General features: G+C 30.4%; 1 protein-coding gene across 4 annotated transcripts in view; it reads right to left on the bottom strand.

The window, feature by feature from the left end:
• LOC129971170 (potassium voltage-gated channel protein Shaker-like) overlaps positions 1–21,631 on the bottom strand; it is a 424,803-nt gene that overhangs the window by 34,408 nt on the left and 368,764 nt on the right. The gene's annotated exons all lie outside the window — the stretch shown is intronic.

Below are 21,631 nucleotides of genomic sequence, written 5' to 3'. Positions count from 1 at the left end.
GTACTAATTAATACTTTTCAAACGCTTAGAATTTACTTGTAATGCCAAATTGGACTTTAACGTGTTGTTCTGGGATAGAGTTTATTTTAAATTGTATTTTTTGTATTTTATTATTTTTACTTGTGGGTTTTGTCATTTTAAATAAATTTTGCATATTTTACATTTGTTATTTAAATTTTTTTAAATATAATTTAAGATTTTATTTCATTTTTTTGAGAAATGAGAGTTTTAAGTATTTATTGCAAAATTTGAATTAGTTTCGTTATCTTTTAATGTTCTAGTGTTTTGATCATTAGATGATCATACTCTACGCATTTATATTTAAATGCTGAAATCCTCTGACTTAAAAATATTTTGGTAACTTATTTTATGTAATTTTGGCCGTTATTAATTTTTATTTTATGTAATTTGACCCGTTCACGACCTTAAACCTTTTCGGGTAAGATCTTCGTTCAGTTCTCGTGTTCACGAGATAACAAAAATATACGCTATGTATGCATGAATAAAAAATTTCAAAAGAGGAAGGTTTTGTTTCTAAAGACCACTATCAAAGGTGCTGTATAAAACATTTTCCCGAAATCGTATCACGACAATCATCTAAACAGGTGGTATTCTTACAAATATTCTGCTTAATTAATTCATCACGTGATTAAATAGTTTATTTATATAAACTTTCTATTTTGAAGAAACGCGAAGACCATTTTTGAAACTAATCTCGCAATTTTGAACTTGACGTCCAAATGACGAGAACACCTCCTGAGTTGACACTCTTTCTCTAGACTTTCATAACTTAAAATGCTTGAAGGATCTTTAACAGAATCGGGGGCTGGACTTGGTAAATTCCTGCCTCGAAGCCAAGATCTTAACACTAGGTCAATCCGGCAGACAAGATTTGACAGGTTGCTGTTCCTTATAATAAAGTTCTCCTTCGTTTATGAATTTTTTTAGATCCATGCATTTTTTCATTTATTGATACCGTTACGTATCTGTAATGCTGCGTTTTTGCAATACTTGTCTTAACCCTGAAGAGATAAATTTACAGAGGCTCTTAAAGGATAACAAGATAATGAATCCCAACCTTAATGACGAAAACGAAGGCTCGGTAAAGTACGAGAATTATAGCGGTCTCTCAAATAGGAAGCGAGATTTATAGATCCTTCTAGAAAATTCCATTCCTTGTTGAGCAATTATAAAAGGCTAAACGCCCACACTAGAGTTTAATTCTCTCTTCAGAATTAAATTGCATCATGAGATGTTCAACACTAAGATGCTATCGTGCTGTGCTATTATTAACTTAGCGTTTTGCTGCCTGCTAGAGTATTGTAAATTTCTACAAGTGCTGTTTGTCGTGTACACTTCGGCTGTATTTTGCTGCAATGTTTTACTTCTTTCATCGTACACTCATCGGTCGAATTTCGATTTCAATACTGTCTTTTTTTGTTAAAGTTTTTATATAAATCAGGATTTGCAATGATAATATATTCCTACTTATTGTAAAGCTTATGCAATAATTTATTCGCATTCAAATGATAATTTATTGGTACTTATTTCTCATTTCCAGTCAATATCTCTTTTTTTTTTTAAAAAAAACGAAAATTTCCTTTCCCCTTTGCAATTCCACTTTTTAAAAGAACGAGAATACTCGTTTTCCGATGCCCATTATAATGATTTAGTATGAACTCAAAGGTTCGATAAGGTTATCATTGATTTTTTCTAAAAAGAAATGAAACTTCCAAGCTAAACAGTTTTTTTCTTATCAACCTTCAGGCAAAACCAAGTACCTCATCGGAAACAATTCATCGTTATTTCAGGAGATTAATCTCAGAATCTCATACCTTGTTTCGTGTCTGATCTAAAATGTTATAAATGCCAGAGAATTATTATCGTAGCCTATTATTAAAACTAGGTCACAACGTCTCAACGATTGATTTTTAATCTTCGAGACTTTAAAAAGAGCATGTGTGGATGAATGCATTTAGAAGGTTACTGAATCCATCAAGGTCTTTCTCCCTTAAAGAAAATTGTTAGAACTGAGTAATAGTTCGGCAGTACTATGCAGGTATATTAAGATTTCACAGAATTCTCTAACGCGTTTTTTACTTTTTTCTTTGACGAATAAAAAAATACAATATACAAAGAGAAATTATTGTAATCGTAAAAGAAATCGAACTCGACAGACATTCCTGGGTCATACTTTTGGAAATATATGTATTTGCCTGTGAACAAAATAACTATAAAACGCCATGAATTAAACGGATGAGTTATTTATATTTTAACTTAATAATGAATTTGTAGATTTTTAGCAAATTTTTGTTGAAATTTATTCAGAAAAATATCTGTCTGTTTGTATGACTCTTTATCTTTTTATAATCGAACACGATAATTACGAAACGCGAAGACTGAGATGACTTAAATTCGATACAAAGATTTTGCATCCAAAGTGTACATTTCTTATCAAGATTTGAACCAAATCTGTAAAAGAAACAGAAAGAATATGTTTGCATTTTTTTATATAAAAATTGCAATTATCTGAATGAATATCATTTGATACATTGATTCATTATCTGAAGTTTGTTGTTGGTCTGTAAGTTCAAATTCACATAGATGCAATAATTAAAAAATACAACGATTTAAAAAAAATGAAATTTAGTATGTAATCTTAGAAAAATTGTAGATGTGTCAAATTTTTTAATTAATCAAGAGTTACAAAGATCTCTAAAATGCTTACTTGTTTTTCTTCCCTGTACTATGAAACACAAAACCCCCATTTGCGTTACTATGAAAATAAAAATATGAGCACTTACGGTCTTGCTCAAATTCCACCAATTTTATAAGGGGGTGGCATTGGAAGTAACATTTTATTAGGAAGTATGCTAGAAAGTTTGAGTAAAATACTTCCGCTTCTTGGAATTATATTTGCATATCGTGAACATAGCGTAAAAAAGTAAAGATCTGCAAGTATGAAATTAATGATGCGGCCATTGCGACAAATTTGAAGGTCTCTAGGGACAAATTTTTGGATAATGTTCATCAAGAGATGTCTGTCTGTCCCTCCGTTTTATGCCCATTTGAATGAGGTAAAAATAATATGCAAATAACAATGTACTTGTAATTAATCACCCAAATTAATCACGATTACTGTTGCTCTATATCAATTCGTCAAAGGGTGAACTGTCTGTCAGTCTGTATGTATGGAAGTATATGACTGGAATAACACTTGCAATAACGAAATAATATACTTGCAACAGTAAAAGCATAAAAGCTTAGACAAATGAAATTCGATATCCAGTATTACCAGCAACGTAGTAGATTTGCAATTTTTCATTGCATTATGAAGCATAAGTTAAGACAAAGTTACAAATTTTTAATCTTGTTTCCCTGTGCAGTTAGTTTTATGGCAAAGAAGAAAGTGTTACTGGTGTGTTAAGGGCTCTGAATGAATGCCAGGTCAACGATCCTTCCGCCTTGGCGACAAATTTGGCTACTATTTGGCGGAGTAACGAATAATTTGGTGACGAAAAGAAAAGTTCCCAAATATTCGCGAATCTTGGAGATATCACTCGATTATGATTCGAGTTCCGACGTTTGTTCTAGAACATTCGATGTCATGCCTTGCCTTGGAACTATAAAAGCAAAGGCGGATGAATGAGAGGAAGAGTCGAGTCGAAAAAGTATTAGCTGAGCTATGTCTTTCTTTGCAGTTCCTTCCCCAGCGAGTTCTCTCTGAGCTCTTTGTGCTTTTGCGATTGTTTGATAGCAATTTGCTGTTTGTGCGCTACTATTTGCTTTAAGAGCTGTACTTCGGCTGTGTTTTATTGTGTTCAGTACAGAATAAAGCGCCATTAACCGTTATCGAAACTGTTGGACTTTCCCAGCGTACGGATATTCCAGTAACAATGTTATGTTAACAAAACATACATGATTGTCAACATTGTGAGTAAAACACTTCAACCTAAAAATTGCCAGATATACGAATTGCTACAACGATGAAAATAAGAAAAACTAATGAATAAATTAAACATTCATTCCTGGGAAAACCTGGTAAAAATCGTGAAGAGGGTTGCCCCCATCTTTGTGTCTTGACTTCCGGTTCAGTTATATCGATTAAATGCCAAAATGCGTACAGATGAATTACAATTCGTTTTAAATATTTTAGAAATTTGTTCAGAGAAGAACTGTTAATCTCGGTTTATTATCACTAAGTGGTAAATGGTTCAATGACTGATTAAATCAACCAAGTGTAGTACTTGATTTCTTGACCTACAGGGGATATAATAAAGAATCAGAAATCGCTATTTTCTAGAGGTCTCCACAAATCCTGTGCAATTTTCATTGCTCAGATGCGAAGTCTTTAGAGGCTTTAAAATAAAAAAAAATTACTTCTTTAAATAAATACATATTGCATCTATCTATACCTGTGTATTTAAAACAATAAGGGAAATATAAATGAATCAGTCACACAGTCCCAATTATTGGTCCGATCTCACTAATTTTTGTTTCATATGAAAACTCATGACCTCTAATTGTATGCTAGTGGTAGGTCATCTACCATCTTGCTTCACATTTCAAAGAAAAAAAAATAAAAAAAATAAATAAAACACTATCTATTTATGTATTTTCTAAGGGATAAAAGCTCGACAGTTTTTCAGTCGCAATCAATATACCGAAAAGTTTGGTTTTTTAGGAATTACAACTATAGACTATAAGAAATTTCATATGTTATCAACGGTCGACTATTCTCTTTCTAAGACAATGCCTTCAACCTCAATTACTAGATATTCGCCAATTTGAAGCAAGGCTAACCAATCAGAATACTGTATTATTATTGTGAATCTATAATTTAAAATGCCTTCTTTTATTGTGGTAAAATGTAACTCATCAAAATTGATTGATGTCTATAAATTGATCTTACCGAAACGAGCCGTCTTCGGTAGTCATATTAATAATATTCATATAGTCATGTCGATCAGTTTTGATGAAATCTATTTTATGAAAACAAAAGGAAAGAGGAATTTAAATTATATCTAAAAGGAGCTCTACCTAAATTTTATTTTGCTGCATTTCTCAAAAACGAAAATGGAAGAGACAGATGACCCTCTATGGCATATATAGAGATTGTAAGGTTCTGTATAAAGTAAAAATTGGCAAAATCGGTTCATTAGATATTTTATTTAGTCGTTTCGATTTAGGAAATGCCTTATTTATTTGATAATCAGGCGGTACCAAGGTTTTTCTTTACAAAGTATGTACAAGGAAATACTTGTGAGATTTCTCCGAAAAATGGGCGGTGGTGGGCTGCAAGAAACTATTAATGACTTATCTAGGTGCCATTAAAGCTTTATGAACAAACAATTGGAGAAAACTAGTAAAGTGGCTGCAGTTAGATAAATGGTTTTTTTCATTTTGCCAATTATTTTAAATCTAAAGATTGTTGACGAAAGGTTGGTCGTCAAAGGCGACTAGAAAAATTTTAAAAACAACATATATCTAATATACATGTCGTTTCTTTCTGCACAACGCTTTTACACTCTGCGCGAGCTTTGGTGGAAGATTTTGGTGCTATTATATTCGTTAGATTTTTATTATCTCCAAAATAAAACGTTTATACATGAAATGAACTGTCAGGCTTAGATCAAATTTTCTTTGTTAAATCTACTGCCGAAATTTCAAATGTTATTTTATTTCTATATCGTATCAGCAAAAGGAAAACATATTGCTTTTGAATTGCAATTCTGACAATGTTACTTCCACTAATATTTATGTCCTGATCAATTCAATATTTTCAATTTTGAGTAAAACTCTATTTATAAAATTTGTATTCGGTAGCAAGAATATTTCACTTCAGAAGTGAAAATTGATTTGAATATTAAATGAAATGGGTTATTCCATTGAAAAAATTAATGACATAGTTTCGTTTATTAATTAGCCTCGCAAGAATAGAATAAATAATTAAAATGAATAATTTCAGAAATTTTGCTCTAAGAGTAATTTGACTGCCCCCAAAAATTGAAATAAAAAGAATTTAGACAAAGGAATTCGCCATTTGATTACTTTATATATAATATCATGAAGTTGATTGATTGATTAAAACAACACTCAAATTTAAAATTAAACCAGAAATATGTTAGAACGCACCTCACTATTTTGAAATATGTTCGGATGATGTTTCCACTTTCCAGATTTCCATACCACATTAAAATGAGGACAAATGAATCCTAATTACTTAAAAATGAGAACTTTCTAAGAAAATATCATCAAAGTAACGAATATGTAAAATAAACTGAACCTGAGATCATACATGTATTTGAATGACTAAGTCTTTTGAATTACTATTGAACTAAGACCCATATGATGCCATATAATTTTAAGACGCACTATAGTCATTGAAGAAAAGGCTAGAAAAGAAAAACATCAAGAGCTTGATACTGTTAGCTTGTATCAATTTTGTGGCCATGGTACTTTTACGTATTTGATATAAAGTATGAAGCTGATACAATATCATTCAACTCATACCAGAATGATAGGGTAATCTTTCAGCAGATACTATCAAACAATGCATCTCGAACTTCATAGTTTCAGGAAATCACTCCATCAAATTTAAGTGCCTTCATTTCGAAGTAGGAAGAAACACTTTTATACCAACTACTGCTGCCAGTGGGAAAAAATTATTCAGTAAAAATAAATTAAAAAATCTGAGTGCTCTTTCGTATAACCACTTTGGCAGGCATCCCACTGCGCCAGAAACATGTCAAAGGATTCTGACGTCTGAAATGAAGCAAACTGACATTTCGTTGTTGTTCGTAATGGATTACAAGAATAAGGACTCGCCAAATATTCAAAGAAAAAAAATACAACATATTCTTGTTTGGAAATTAAGAGTTTGATCTGTAATTAGGTTCAAAGAATTATATGGGCTAAAAATTATACTCCACATTTTTTAAATTAAAATGAGAAAATTTCGCATATAATAAGACAAAGTACAAAATGTTAATATACAAGGGTCAATTAAAATCTTTTTACTTCCCATTAATTTCAGAATGGCGACAACTATTGCCTTAAACTTGGTGTCTACATAAATAAAAAGACGATAAGTTAAATAGTGAGATGGATTATAGCGCTACCTAACAGCAAATAACGGAATTAGAGATCTATTTCTAAAACGGTGAAAGTTACGGGGAATAAATCAATTACAAAATTGTAGAGTCTAAGATTTAGTACAAAAAGATACCTTGAGCGCAATAATCCTAAGAACAAAACATGTAAAATGCGCATTTGTTTTTGGACGCGAATTTCAACACTCTTACACCAGAAAAGCATTAGAAATAAAAACTGATCAATGGGTTACTTGTATATACTTTTATTTTCGGCCTGTGCTAACGTTTAAGTCATCATTATTGTTCTAAATGTGATCTTTCTCCTGACTTTTTTGCGAGTTGGTAAGATGTAACAGATTAGAAATTTGCGACCAAACAAGTGCGCTTTCCGCAGTCTGTATTCTTAGCATCGTTGTGCTTAACCATTTAAAGGACCATTTTTTTCTAGTCATATGATGTTAAAATATTTTTAGGTTTGAAATTGGAATAAGAAAAGGGATTCATTTAGCTTATTAGATAAATTTAATTTGATTCATTAATTAATTTGGTTAATGAATAATTAAGTAACAAATCAAGGCACGTCATTTTGTGTGAGATAAAGAACTGAAGCATCTAAGTTTCTGACTTACTAAAAAAATGTGTCAGAACTTATGCCAACCAACATAATTTAGTACAAAGATTGATAAATTTGGTGGGAAGCATACTTCCCACTGCCCTAGAAAGGGTTAAAATATCTTTTCGAACTAAATCACAAGCGTTCTGCAATTTTGTAACTGACTTTTTTCAGTACATTGTACCTTTTTTAAGATAGATACGCTAACTCAACAGATTGCTATCAAGTCGCACTGTAACCAATCTCATCGTGTCTCATGGTCATTTTACAATACTTAAACAACAAATTTGTGGCAATACTTGTCTCTCTTTTGAAGTTCATGTGGAGCATAAAGACTTCAATGGTTATCCTGTATATTTAAACCTGTGGGAGTAATCTTTTCAAAGTTTTCTGTCATATCCTCTAATAAAGATGCTATACCCCCCCCCCCCCGGAACAGAACTGTGGACTTTGTGCACAATGCCACAAGTGCTATGATTTTAATATTCAAAATAACACACATGAAAGTTGTGTGCTTCATAGTATAGAAAAGAAAAACAGTATTTATGTATTAATTGCATAACATTAGCGAACAAATGTTACGAAATATTAATCTTTGGCCTGAATCGAGCATGCGATAAGTGGTAATCTTCTTTTGTTGACGAATTGCTAGCAAGCTGTAAATATATCATAGTGAATAGTCACTCCCTCCGAATCATCCGCATATACTTTCAAATAAAGGTGTTATCCCTTATTGCATAAAATTTTGAAACCACGGAACCATATTTTTGTGAAACCACGGAAAACACGAATGCGCAGATTTTTTTCTTACTGTACCACACATGCGATCTTTATACTTCGAATCATAGTAAAGCAAACAAAATAAGCAGTTTGGAAGTAGTTTCTTGCTCGAATTGAAAACAAAATTTGACACACAATCGCAATTTTAGTAAAAGATCTCATACGAAATTTCATTCATTTAAACCACTGCAACTTTTGAATCATCGTGCTTACATTCATGATGCTAAAGTACAGATTGACAAAAGTTCAGCCAGTTGACGAATTTAGCACAAAATTTGGCACGAATCTGAACTTAAAGTGCTAAATATTTGAATCAAATTCTGTTCCTTTAAGTCATTTCGAATTTTAAGTTATTCCGTTTACGGGATGCTCAAGTACAGCTCGTGAGATGGCAAACTCTTCATGGAACTTAGTTCAAAATTGATAGAAATCTACACTTTAGATGTTAAATCTGTGTATTAAATTTTACTTACCTAGCTTTTTGTTTTTTATGTGTGTTATGTTGTTGTGACTTATGGCACTTTACAAGCCCGCTGACAGTTATCTGTCAGCGTTTAAGCCGAGTGAGTGTCTCTTGTTTTTCCAGTAGCGCCAACTAGGGCCAAGAGTACGACTTAGCTACTTCATGCGTCACATTCGCTTGCACAAGCCCTTTTTACAGGGGGACATATCCATACACCTCACAGATAGAACACAGAAGACAATGCCCGAAACGGGACTCGAACACGGTACGCCCATTTCAGGGGAAAACGCGCTACCCCTATGCCAGGACACCGGCTAGAAAGCACCCAACCGCTCTACCGATTTGACCACCTATACACTTTGCTTTTTATAGTTATAGTAATCACCGGCACTCGATAGGCAACAGTTCTATAAATGGAGTTCGCTAAATTTTTATAGAAATCTACGAATTCGGTGTAAATATTACCCACCCAATTTCATCTGTCTAGTTCAAAGCGGTTTTAAATTATCGTGTTCGCAGACAGAGAAATAGAAGACTGACGGATAGTCATATTTCTTAAGAACTCAGGAATGTCTGTATAATTCATATAACAAGAAAGTGAAAAAAGTAATTAAAATGTTCTTCCGACATCAGAAAAAATATTTCGCATATTTTAAAAATGCAAAGTACATAATATGCATCCTTTCATACAAGTATTTTAATCAAATTATTCCATTTTAAAATGAAATTAGTTGACGCAATCAAGCGACAAATGTATTCTTGCCTGTCAAAGGTATCCTGCATTAAACTGCATTATTTTCTTAAGCTGTGCTGTAATTATATATTCTTTTTTTTTCGCTTGCAAAATGACGATTCCAAAATGAAATCGGTAAATTTAATATTCATTGCATAAGTTTGAAATGAAGATGAAATAAAAGATATAATTAAAAATAACCCAATTTTCTATCCCAAAAAATCTCCAAACCTTAATAATATTAAAGGTGTTCTCCTGTATTTTTTTTCAGGCTTACATCACGTCGATAACAATAGAGAAGCTTCATTCAATCGATAGAATCAATCAATCCGGTTCCATCTCATCCCATTTCACATCGTCGAAAAGAAAACGCTTTATCGCGAACTGTTCCTTTTCTGAAACAACGGAGATCGAAAAGCTTGCACTTCCATTCGGGCTTCATCCACTCAACCGGATGACGTCACCACGTCAGCTGGTCCATCGATCATGACGTCGTCGATTACGTCACGCATTGCGCAAGCTCCGTGCGATATCACGGCTAGGGAAGCACGGTTGAAGCTATTAATAGAGCATCCTAGTGCGAATGCTCTAGAATGGAGGGAGGAGAGCGTTAAGAAAATTCAGTATCTTCCTCCTCCATTCAAGACTTTGCTGGAGCTACGCACAGTTTTAAATGCGATTTAATTATGCAACTGCGACCGTGTTTTTCTTCACGACTCTTTTTCGCATTTTCTTTCGCGAAAATCTTTAGCACGGGTAATCGATCGGGGCATTTCTGGAATAAATTCCGATGCAATTTTGTGGGTGGTGCAGTGCAAATGGAAGGATGCATAAAATAAATGCATTTTTAATATAAACTGAAATAAATAAAGGGAATTTATGCATAATTTTTTACAACTTCCTTTTTATTTGAATAATACAAGTTTTAATACTACCTTATATATTTTTTTATACAAGACAAATATAAAAAAAAAGTATTGTATTGTTTAAAACATTTGATGTCTATATCCTGATTATTTCACATTTTTAGATAATCATAGTAAGCCTATTTTAAAACCCTACTATTAAATTGTTTAAGGACTATAAATATGGAAATTTCGCATTAGATTTTTCACTTTTGATATGTTACGGATTTTGAAATTCTGTACAATTATGTGTTTTCGATGACATCATATTATTTTAATATTTCCAGCACTTGATTATTTACAAATTGATTCATTTAGTTATATTTTGATTCCATACATATGGCGCTACATGGTAGATAATTTATGAAAGAATTTACTACAAAATAATATTATATCGATAAAAACGAAATAAAAAATTAAATCTGAAATTAAAAAAAAAATTTAATTTTAGAAAACTTTGAAAAGAGTATTTAAAAAAAGTGTTTTCAAACAATTTCTTCTGTTACGTCTGTTGATTAGTCTATCTCCTTATATATATGAATACAAATGGTTTAAAAATAGAACAAAATGCCTGTATGTTATATAATAAGCAATCTTTACAATGAATTGTAAAACTAAGTTACATTTTAAGTAAAATTTGGATAATTTTTTTCTGTTTATGGGAAGATTTATTTTTCGTTATTAAGTTAAAAATGGTAATTTAAAAATGAAAAGAGTTCAACGAATAAAATTAGATATATCATTTCAGCATCAAAATATTTAGTGGCAAATTTTGAATCAAAATCCGCCAATTTGCAAAGTAAATTGTTCTATATTTCTTTTTATTATAATTTATATATTTATATTAATTTATTAACACAGATTATAATTACGAAGATAATTTTTATACGTTCTTTGCAGTTCATGCAGAATGAAGATATATTAGTTTCTATTTAATAAATTTTATTTAAATAAGCTTTCAATTCAGAAAAATTGACTTGGAAATTTGAGGACTTGAAATTTTGACTTTAAATGGCATCTACATGTTAATCTTTCTTTGTATATGAAATGATCATTTTTATGTAAAAATATTTTTCCGATTTTAATTTTTTTTTTAGCAAATTCTTTTGGTTTATTTTGAAATTATTAACAATTTATCATTTGTCAAAGTATCAATAAAATCAATGAAATAGATTATCATTTGAAAAAACAAACAAACAACACTAACAACAACAACCCTCCCCCCCCCTTAGGATCTGAAAGATATGAAAGCTGTTGAAGAAGATAACAACTATTTAACTATTTGCTCTAGAAAAATATGTTGTGTGGCCTCGCTGCGACTTAGAGTTGACAGTTTTGGCACTCGCATTCGTGAATTTCTTGCCAGCGCAAATGGTTAATTTCCTCCAGACTGATGAAGATATTTTGATCATTGAATATCCTATGGGACATGCTATATTGCAGGATATTACGGAATGCCATAAATATACTATTATCGGAAGTGATGAAGATGATAATAAAGATGTTATAAAAAATCTTCATAAAAAACAATGCGAATAACATTTGACACAGAAGGGTGGAGATTAAAATTTCAAGAAAATGTTTCAATCCTTACAAGAGTGAACAATTTTATGAAAAGTCTGTTACTAATCTATACTTATAATAAAGCTCAATGTGTGTGTGTGTTGGCGCTCTACAGGCCAGACCATTCAACCTACAGCTACCAAATTTGGCAAGTGTATACCTTGGAGGCCGGGAATGTGCACCTGGGGGTTATTTTTTCGAATTTTTAATTAAAATTTTATTTATTTAAAAATTAAGCGAAATTTTGGCGTGTTTCTGCTATAACTTCCGAAAATATTACCGCACAAAAAAGATTTTTACATGAAGTTAAAGATCAAAAATTTATCTTTTAAATGATATCAATGTTTTAACCTTAAAGTTAAATTTCTATTTTTAATTAATTTTTAAATAAATATTTTAACTATATTTTTCAACAATTTTTTTCGTACAAAATAAAAATAAAGTTTAAGCTGCACGAGCACGTTTCGCATTCATGGGAAAAAATTAGCTTTTTTCAAAATGTTGCCATCACGTTGATTGAAGCTCCAATTAAAAATAAATTAAATCTTTTTGGAAATGAAATCTGCAAAAATATAATTATCGGCACGTGTCTGTAGAAAATGAAACAAATATGAAATATTATTTTTTCTAAAAAATAAATTCAAGAAAAATTATTTTATGATCTTTTACACCCTCTATATTATTAATCCAATAAATCAGTTTTATTTTAAGGCAAGTTTTGTTTAATATGAACAGGATATCCATTCAAATCAGGGCCACACAGCTAATTTGTAAACCTTTAGTAAGACACAGATCTGCTAAAATGGTCTAAATGGAAAATGATTATATTTTATGTAACTTGATTCAATAAATGCTCTAATAAATAACGAATTTTTGATTTTACATAAAGCTTTTGCAGTGGAAATCACGATTAATAAACGGTTCTTGAAACATGAATATTTTAAATAAAAAGAGTTAATTTCCAATCAACTAAATCAATCACTTAAACTGACTTATTTATGAAAATTTGAATATCACTATTCAATAAAAAAAGGATAATTTTAGATTTTCCATCGATCGTTTCAAAGAAAATACGCCAATCAGCGCGCAGATTTCTCAAGATTAATTGGCCTAAGATTATGAAAATGTTGAGTTTTCTAAATTTTTAACATTCAAAACTTCATAAATCAGTCTTAGTTGATCGTGGAAAATAGAAACATTCATTCATTTATTTAAAATTTGCTGTGTCCAGAATATTTCTCAGAATATGATACCTTACTGCATTAAATTTAGACTTCATAATTTTTGAAATATATTTATAGGCCGGAACAAAATATTATTATTGATTTCATTTCAATCCTTTTGAAAGCAAAACTAAAAACTGAATTTTATGCTGTATCTGAGAAGTTTTTGTTGAATTATTCTTTGAGATATTACATAAATTATCAAAAATATTTTGTAGTTCACATAAGACTTAAATACCGACCGATTCTGTTTGCAATACTCATATTCAATAATAATAATAATAAATAAATAACAATAAAGATGATAAATAAAATAAAACGCTTGGTTTTATTAAAAAATATCTTTATATTAATTGCAATTTCATCATTTCCACTTTAAATTAAAGTTGAAGTTTTACCGGAAATGACAACAAATTAGCAAAATATATATATAGTAAATTGAACGAAACGATCTAAACAACAGTATAAGTTTGGTATGACTCTCAAAATTTGAAGATTAAAAATGTTTTGTTTGAGAATCTATTATGAAACCAGTTACTTAAAATATTTAATTGAAAATTGTAGCGAGCGGTAATACTGGCGAAACGGCTGGTCGCCAAAGGCGGCTAGTAGTTATATAAAGTTGGATTGCTGCTTCTTTCTACATCTTAATTACATGTTGAAGTCAGTAAAGAGGATAGATAAGATTCATTTTTTTTCTGTATCATTCTTATAAGTTCTCATTCTATTTAACAAATTTTTTTCGTAAGAAAATGTTTAAGTGAAACAAAGAAACTTCTATAAATAGAAACTTGAACTATAATATGGAAACGTCTTAATATAAATACAAATTTTCGAATGTATTATAGAATCACAGTATTTTGTAATTTGTACTTATATCAAACTATTATTACTTTCAATAAGCGAAAACTTGTCTATACGCGATTTCACCAAGTGAAAATATTAAATTAGTTTAATAACTAAATTGCCATTATTATGACTGTATTTAAAAAGGAATTTAAATAACCATAGAAAACATTTCAGTTTGAAAATTAACATAAAAATAAATAATTTTCTGAATTTTTAAAATTGTATATAAGTTTTTTTTTCATCAGGCAAATATCTCCTAGATAGTCGTTAAAAAACACTAATGTTATGAAGCCAGAGATCAACCATAACTAATGAACAACGGAAAAGACACTTTTGGATTCTTATAGAGGCTTTAAAGGGAAACTAACCGAGAAAGTTTGAATGCTTAGGATAAAAGCATTTTTGATCACGAATTGGGAGCTGCCATTCTTGTGCAGAAGAATATGAGAAGATTTGAACAGTTGCTAGCAAACATTGGGATTACGTGACGCAATAGATATTATAAAAGTAGTTTTTAAAACAGAATTTTATTAATATGCTAAAAATATATTTTTCAAGTGTTTAAGCATTTTTCACTTTTTAGTCTTTAATTTATAATAGATTATTGTAAATATTATGGAATCTTAAAATTTAATTTTAACATGTAAATATTTTCAGACTGATATATAATGGGGAAGGAGGGGTGGAGGTGAGTTGCATGATGCGGAAATCGTTTGCTAAAAGAAATAGATGAAAACAAAGGAAAGAAACTAGAATTATAAAGTTGTTTTTAAGGTAAGTAGAAAGACAGAAGGATGAAAAACAAGCAAAATGTTTTTTTTTTTTTTTTTTTTTGCAAATTATGTGCTGTAAAAATCGATATAAATAAAATGCAACGACTGATGCAAAGAATTCAGACGAAGACACATGATACCATCCAAATCTGACATATTATTTTGCTACAATATATCGGACTAGAAATATTTTCAAATGGCACTCACTAAAATAAATTTTGATTCTTGACTGGTTAATTATAAGGAACAAACTCGCTGAATTTAATAAAACGATAGTGAAATTCTGAAAATAATTGAATACTGTTTTGTCATCGAGAACACGCGAACGAAATTTGAATCGCCTAGCATATCAGGAAATGAGGGAAAATCCATTATAAATCCCAGTTTTTAAAACATGATGGAAACGAATTTAAATAAAGTGTTTAAAAAAATTATAGATGCTAAATGGTATTCATGCTAGCATGATAACAATGATAAAAAAAAAATACTGAAACAGAGAATTCTTACCAATCGTAGACAATTTATTTTTGAGTTTCTTTTATCTTACACGCTCAACCCCCAGGGGAGGGGCACCTCGAAATGAGGATGAGATCCTTCCGGTATGGTGGTTGGATATCGCCACCCTGGAAGGTACACAAAAAGGTGGGGGATATGGCTTCTCCCATCGATGACGGGACATGCTTCCTTCGGGAAGGTTTGTACCGTGGCCGGTGATGGCCCTTAGGACTCACCCACAGTTCCCGCCAGTGTTGCTGTTGCGGCGGTCTGATCATTCAGTTTTCATTATCCGTGTGCCTTCGGGCGGGTCGGAGAGTCAGTGATATGACTAATCTTACTCGCTCTAACTAAATAGCTGAACTAAAATGGTAAAATGAGTGAATTTAAAATGGTTAAGAACTGTAGCGTTTCATAATGGGGGGAGGGATCTTAAAAATATTATTTTGGGAGACGTATTCTTGATATAGCAAATTTAAAAAGATAACATAGAATTATGTCTTATCACTTATTCAGAATAAATATCCAAAATTTCGTAGTAAATTAGTGAAAAGTAGGTTAAATGTAGCGGGGGGGGTCTCCTCGAAAGTTTCTTTCACACTCTCTAATTAATATGTTATTTCCTTTCCCCACCGAATACATTTGCGAGCTACAAGGCCATGAGGACCAAGAGTGCTCAGATTTTTATTTCCAGAGTACCACACACAAATTTTTGGTGATTCAAAGTAAGGGGAAGAAAAGTGAGTATGCATTTTGGATACTCTTTATTAAATAGAGGGGAACTAGAATTTAATATAGAACTATATTCTTAATAATAAGATGGGATACTAAATTTTATCTAATTAAGCTGTTGCGGTTTCAAAGTACTGCGTTTACATGCATACGAAAGCACAGACTGTCAGGAAATGAATATTTAGAAGTAGTTAAAAAAATCATATTTTAATATTTTTTATAATAATTTTTCATATTTTCATAAAAATTCATATTTTGAATGCCAAAATTGTGTATGTAATTTAATTTATTTAAAATATTTCGTTTTCGAGTACGTGTATATACCTGCATGCGAATGTATGACCAACAAATTGATAATTAGGATTGACGAATTTATTTCAATGAAATATACAGATTTAAAAACTAAAAATGTGAAATAAATTTTATTCATCTAACTCTTTACCTTTCATAGATCATATCAATTTGTATTATTAATTTGTATATATTAATTTCATAGATCATATTAATTTACCTTTCATAGATCATATTATTTGTAGCCAGACAGGATTTCTATTAACGAAAATCTACACATTTTTTATATACTAAATTGCATCCATCTAGCACAAAGCATAGTTAAGCTATCGCATTCACAGACAGGCAGACAGATATAAAAATAATGGCATTTTCGAAGATCTGAACGTGGAGATTTGTTAATATCTCAAATTCGAATTTTTCGATGATTACAATGATTTATATACTTCATATACAAGAAAATAAAAAACTTCACATAGTATTTGAACACTATTAGAATGATTTGATAGTTTAAAAAATTCACGAATAAGAATTTCTCAGAGAGAAACTTCTATAAACTTACCAAAAGTTTGTATAAGTTATCAAATATGCATTATTTGATCTTCTATTTTAAGACAAGTTAACTCGCTTAAAAGCAATAGAATTTTTTACATCACAATCATATATCAGATAATGACCTCAAAAACAGCTTTTAAACTAAAACTAAAAGCCATACTTCAGAAAAATTTTTTTCTTTCACTTTAGTTCAAATAAAGAAAATTTTCACCTAAATTCAGATACGAATGTGATAAAAATAAAGTCATGGCTCAACTAGAGTGGAGAAAAAAATTCCATCGCCGTTTTTATTTAATGCCAGAATAGAGGACATTCAATTATTCAACCGGCTTGAAGAAATGGGCTCTAGTCCTTTATTTGATCTGGAATTGAAATCCGCTTTGATTTATTGACGTATAAAAGGCCCCGCTGCTGCTGAAGGATTTGGGGGCTGAAAAAAATGGAATTTTCTCAGTACATCCAGGCAGCTCGATGCCACGGAACGTATAGCAATTTCTTAAATCTGTCGTTTGCAATTAGATTTTGGTAGGCCTCAGTTGAAATACGCAGTAAGGAAATTACAGGTTCGAGGCTTTTGTAAAATATCGTTTGCTTTCTTTAAAGCAATATTAATAATTTGTCGAGCTTGTGTTTGATGTTGAAGTTCTTTTTTGACAAAAGATTTGGAGTGAAATATAAGTTTCTCAGAATTTATTTAAAGATATGCAGGAACAATGTATGAAGTAAAACAATGTATTTCATTATTAATAACAAAACAAAGATAAGTTATTTAAATTTTTTTCGAGATAAGATTAATTTCATCATGATGTTTAATTTTCTGAACGAAAAATCTTCGCTTTGTTTAACGTCAAACTAATTGTTTTATTTATTTTCGTTTCGATTAAAATGCTTATTTTTCTAGAACACATTTCTATTTTTTTGCATAGAAAAAAAATTAAAAAATATTTACTTTTTTTAAACACACACACACACACACACACACACACACACACACACACACACACACACACACACACACACACACAAGCGAGTGTGTTTCTATAGTATCAAAATAAGGAATGAAGAAATTGTAGTTTTATTTTATCATTCCCAAAAAGAAACATAATAATAGAGGTAGTTACTGAGTTTAATATTCTAATGGTGTTTTCCGTTTTTAAATACTTTAACTTCATTTTGCTTGCTTTATATTAGTAAAGATAAATTACATTTTAACATCGATTTTAAATTTCATTCCTGAATGCGTTAAAGTTTTAAAAATTTGCCCACCTGTGTATTATTGTTGATAGTATATTGCCCCAAACTTTCAGAAATTTAATTATCAATTACTGAATTAATTTAACTTTGAATCTATAGAGATAATGGTACAATTTGGTTATAAAAATTCAATAGTACTTAAAATAATAAATATTTAATTTAGGACTAAAAAGCAGAAAATAAATAAAGCAATAAATTTGATTTTTACTATACTAATAAATAGTGAATATAAATTGTTTTTATTAATTTTATTCTTCCCCGTGATCTGGACATCCCGGGTTCGAATCCCGGTTCGGGCATGGTTGTTCTTCATCTATCTGTGAGGTGTGTGAATGTGCCCCCCTGTAAAAAGGGGTTGTGCAAGCGAATGTGTGTTTCATCTTCATATGAGCTAGAAGTCAGACTTCTGCCCTCTGGTGCTCAGGGGTCTTTACCCTCAGACGCTACTGCACCCCCTTTCCGTGGTGACGCGGACATGACATCATCATCATCATTAATTTTATTATCTACAAACACAAAATATAACGAAAGATATTATTAACTATAATATAAAGATTATTTAACATAGAATTTTCTTATCTTTCTTGATTATTCATTATTTTCAATTATTCCTCTTCATCATCTTGGATAACTCAGATTCCATTTCCATTTATTCAATTAGTTAAATTTCTCATTGCCATCCGCAATTTCTCCGTCGAAGCCCGATTTTGCAATGTTTCAGTTGCAATTGTTAAAAAAAGGATTTGATCACTTGTGTATTAACCACACTACATTGGCGAACTTTTGACCTAATCGCATGTCAGGGTATATAATCAGATATTAAATATGAATAATATTACATCTTTGGCGATAGGGTTTTGGCATTTAATCGCTGGCAAGTGGTTAATACGCAACTACCATAAATCGTATAATATGTAGACACTAAAACTTTTTATTCAAATAACATTTCTACACAAAACTTTTTAATAATATTTGATATTAAATAAATATGTCTCGAATAAAAAGATTTGCGATCAATAGTTGATAACACTGAGCCGTCTCTTACTTTTACTACATCATTAGAGAGACAAACAATAATAATAATAATAATAAAATGCTAAACACGTGGCATCAGAATTGCTGGTAATAAAAGATGCAGGGGTGGAAGTAATAATGACCCCACGTAGCTAATTAAGGCTAGAAAGTGTTCAAAACCATTTCTTTCTAGGAAGCAATTTTAAGCAGTACGAAAAAAAAATATTCTAAACACTGATGTTATCTAATTTACATAGTATTGATTTTAGCTTCTATTTATAGCATTGCTTTTAAAAATAACTTTTGTGTCTAAAAATAAACGAATCAAAATATAGAAGTGCTATGTTATTTAGAAAATGGATTCAAAAACAAGGATAAAATTTTTCGGGGGGCTTCCTCGTTTCGAAGTATAATGTTATCCAAATATCATTTTATATTTTATAAATAAGGAATTAAAAGTGTTTTTTAAGAAATCAAACGAAATGTTCTTCGACATGAAAAAAATACATAAAAAAACCCTACTGGTTTAAGTTGTTGTTATTTGCTCCAAATAGGCCTTTAAGTTTGCAACTGAAAATGTTATTGCATAAGGGTGGAAAGAGATATTGAAAGTTGAAACGTTGGATTTTTGCATATATATAAAAAGTTATTAGTCTGATAGAAAAAAAACATAAATTAAAATGTTCTAGATGCACAAAATGAGTTGCGAAATATTATGATGGAACAAATAGATCTAATGTAAATTTAAAAAAAAGATTCAAAATTCAAATTTTTTTTGAAAAGAAATATTTATAATTATACTTAAGTAAATAGTACATAGAAAGACATAACTAGTAAACATTTCTGATAGATATCTGCAATAATTTTAGAAAAATTTGACTTTGTTAAAAAAATGAGTAGTCAAAAATGACTACAATTACTTTTCAATCAATCAGAAATTTATACAAGTTATTCATTTCTATGCAGAACGCACTTAAATAAAATGACAAAAAATTCGCCAATATTAACAAATTTTTTCTCCAAATTCGTATTTTTTCAAAATGTAATCCTGATCTAATTAAGTTATCATTACGTTTTATAGCTCATGTATAGATGTTTTTAATATGTACAACTTTTTAGTTTAAACTTTTCTTCTGAGATAAATAACTTTTTATTTTAATCCGAAAAATCAGTGTTCCATCTTTCACCCAATTTCTCCTCTATATTTTATGACATATGCAGGTGCAAACACAGAGGGCAGATTTGGATAGCCAACTTACAAATTTAAATCAATAAAATTTCAGTTTTGTATTTTTTCCCAACATTTTGATCCTTTTCTTGATAATTTGACAGGGTTTCCCCTCTATTTCCCGTATTCTATATCTTCCTGTTACATATATTTATGCTATGCAATTCGAAGGTACTTACAAGCTTTAAGGCAAGGGCCGGTACGAATACCATAAAAAACTAATTTTATGTAGTCAATAAAGGATTTTGACAGTAGAAATTACTAGTGCGACATTATTTTGAGACCCTCTTTGCACATGATAAAATCTTAATGTAAGTGTTTTTAGATCTTACGTCTATGATTGTTTACTAATATTAACAGCCATTGGAGACCAGTTTATTTGCCCAGATAATTGACTTTTTAAACGATTGATAGGGAACAGTTAAGTCATAGCATTTGCCCATTTGTCGACATTTAAGCCTATTTTTGCATGCTTTCCAGAAAATTATTCGTTTTCTTAAACTTCAAGCTATAGCCTGAAGAGCATCTTAAATTCTTAAAAACTAAAATAATACTCCAAGCATTTTTAGAATTCCATCGGCTCGTTTATTATTACAACTTAACAGCATATATTAAAAACCATTGTCAGATTCCAAAAGGTTCACAATTGATCTTCAGCTATTATACAAAAAATAAACGAAATAATATTAATAAAATATGTTTATCAAAGAAAAAATCGTCTGCAATTACCTTTTAATAATATTTTAACTGAAATAAAAATAGTAGCAGTTATAAAATGTCTGAAAAGGAATCGTCTGCTAAATGTCTATTAACAGATTTAGATTATGATATTTACCGAACACCTAGTAAGCGCTTATTAAATTTTGTTCGATGCCTACTTCTTTTACATCTTTCTTTTCTCTGACTTAAAGGAATACCAGTGCTCTCCAGTGCCTTTCTAATAACATTTTGCAACTCTTTTAGTTAGAGAAACATTGAATCAAGTGCAAAATCCATTAATTTTTTTTTCTGTCTGTCTGCTAGTGTGCAAGTGAACAAAAAGACTACGAAATGCAACTAAATGGAT

Source organism: Argiope bruennichi, chromosome 6 (genome assembly GCF_947563725.1).
Source record: "Argiope bruennichi chromosome 6, qqArgBrue1.1, whole genome shotgun sequence".
Taxonomy (NCBI): Eukaryota; Metazoa; Arthropoda; class Arachnida; order Araneae; family Araneidae; genus Argiope; species Argiope bruennichi.
This window is presented reverse-complemented; position numbering and strand designations above follow the sequence as displayed.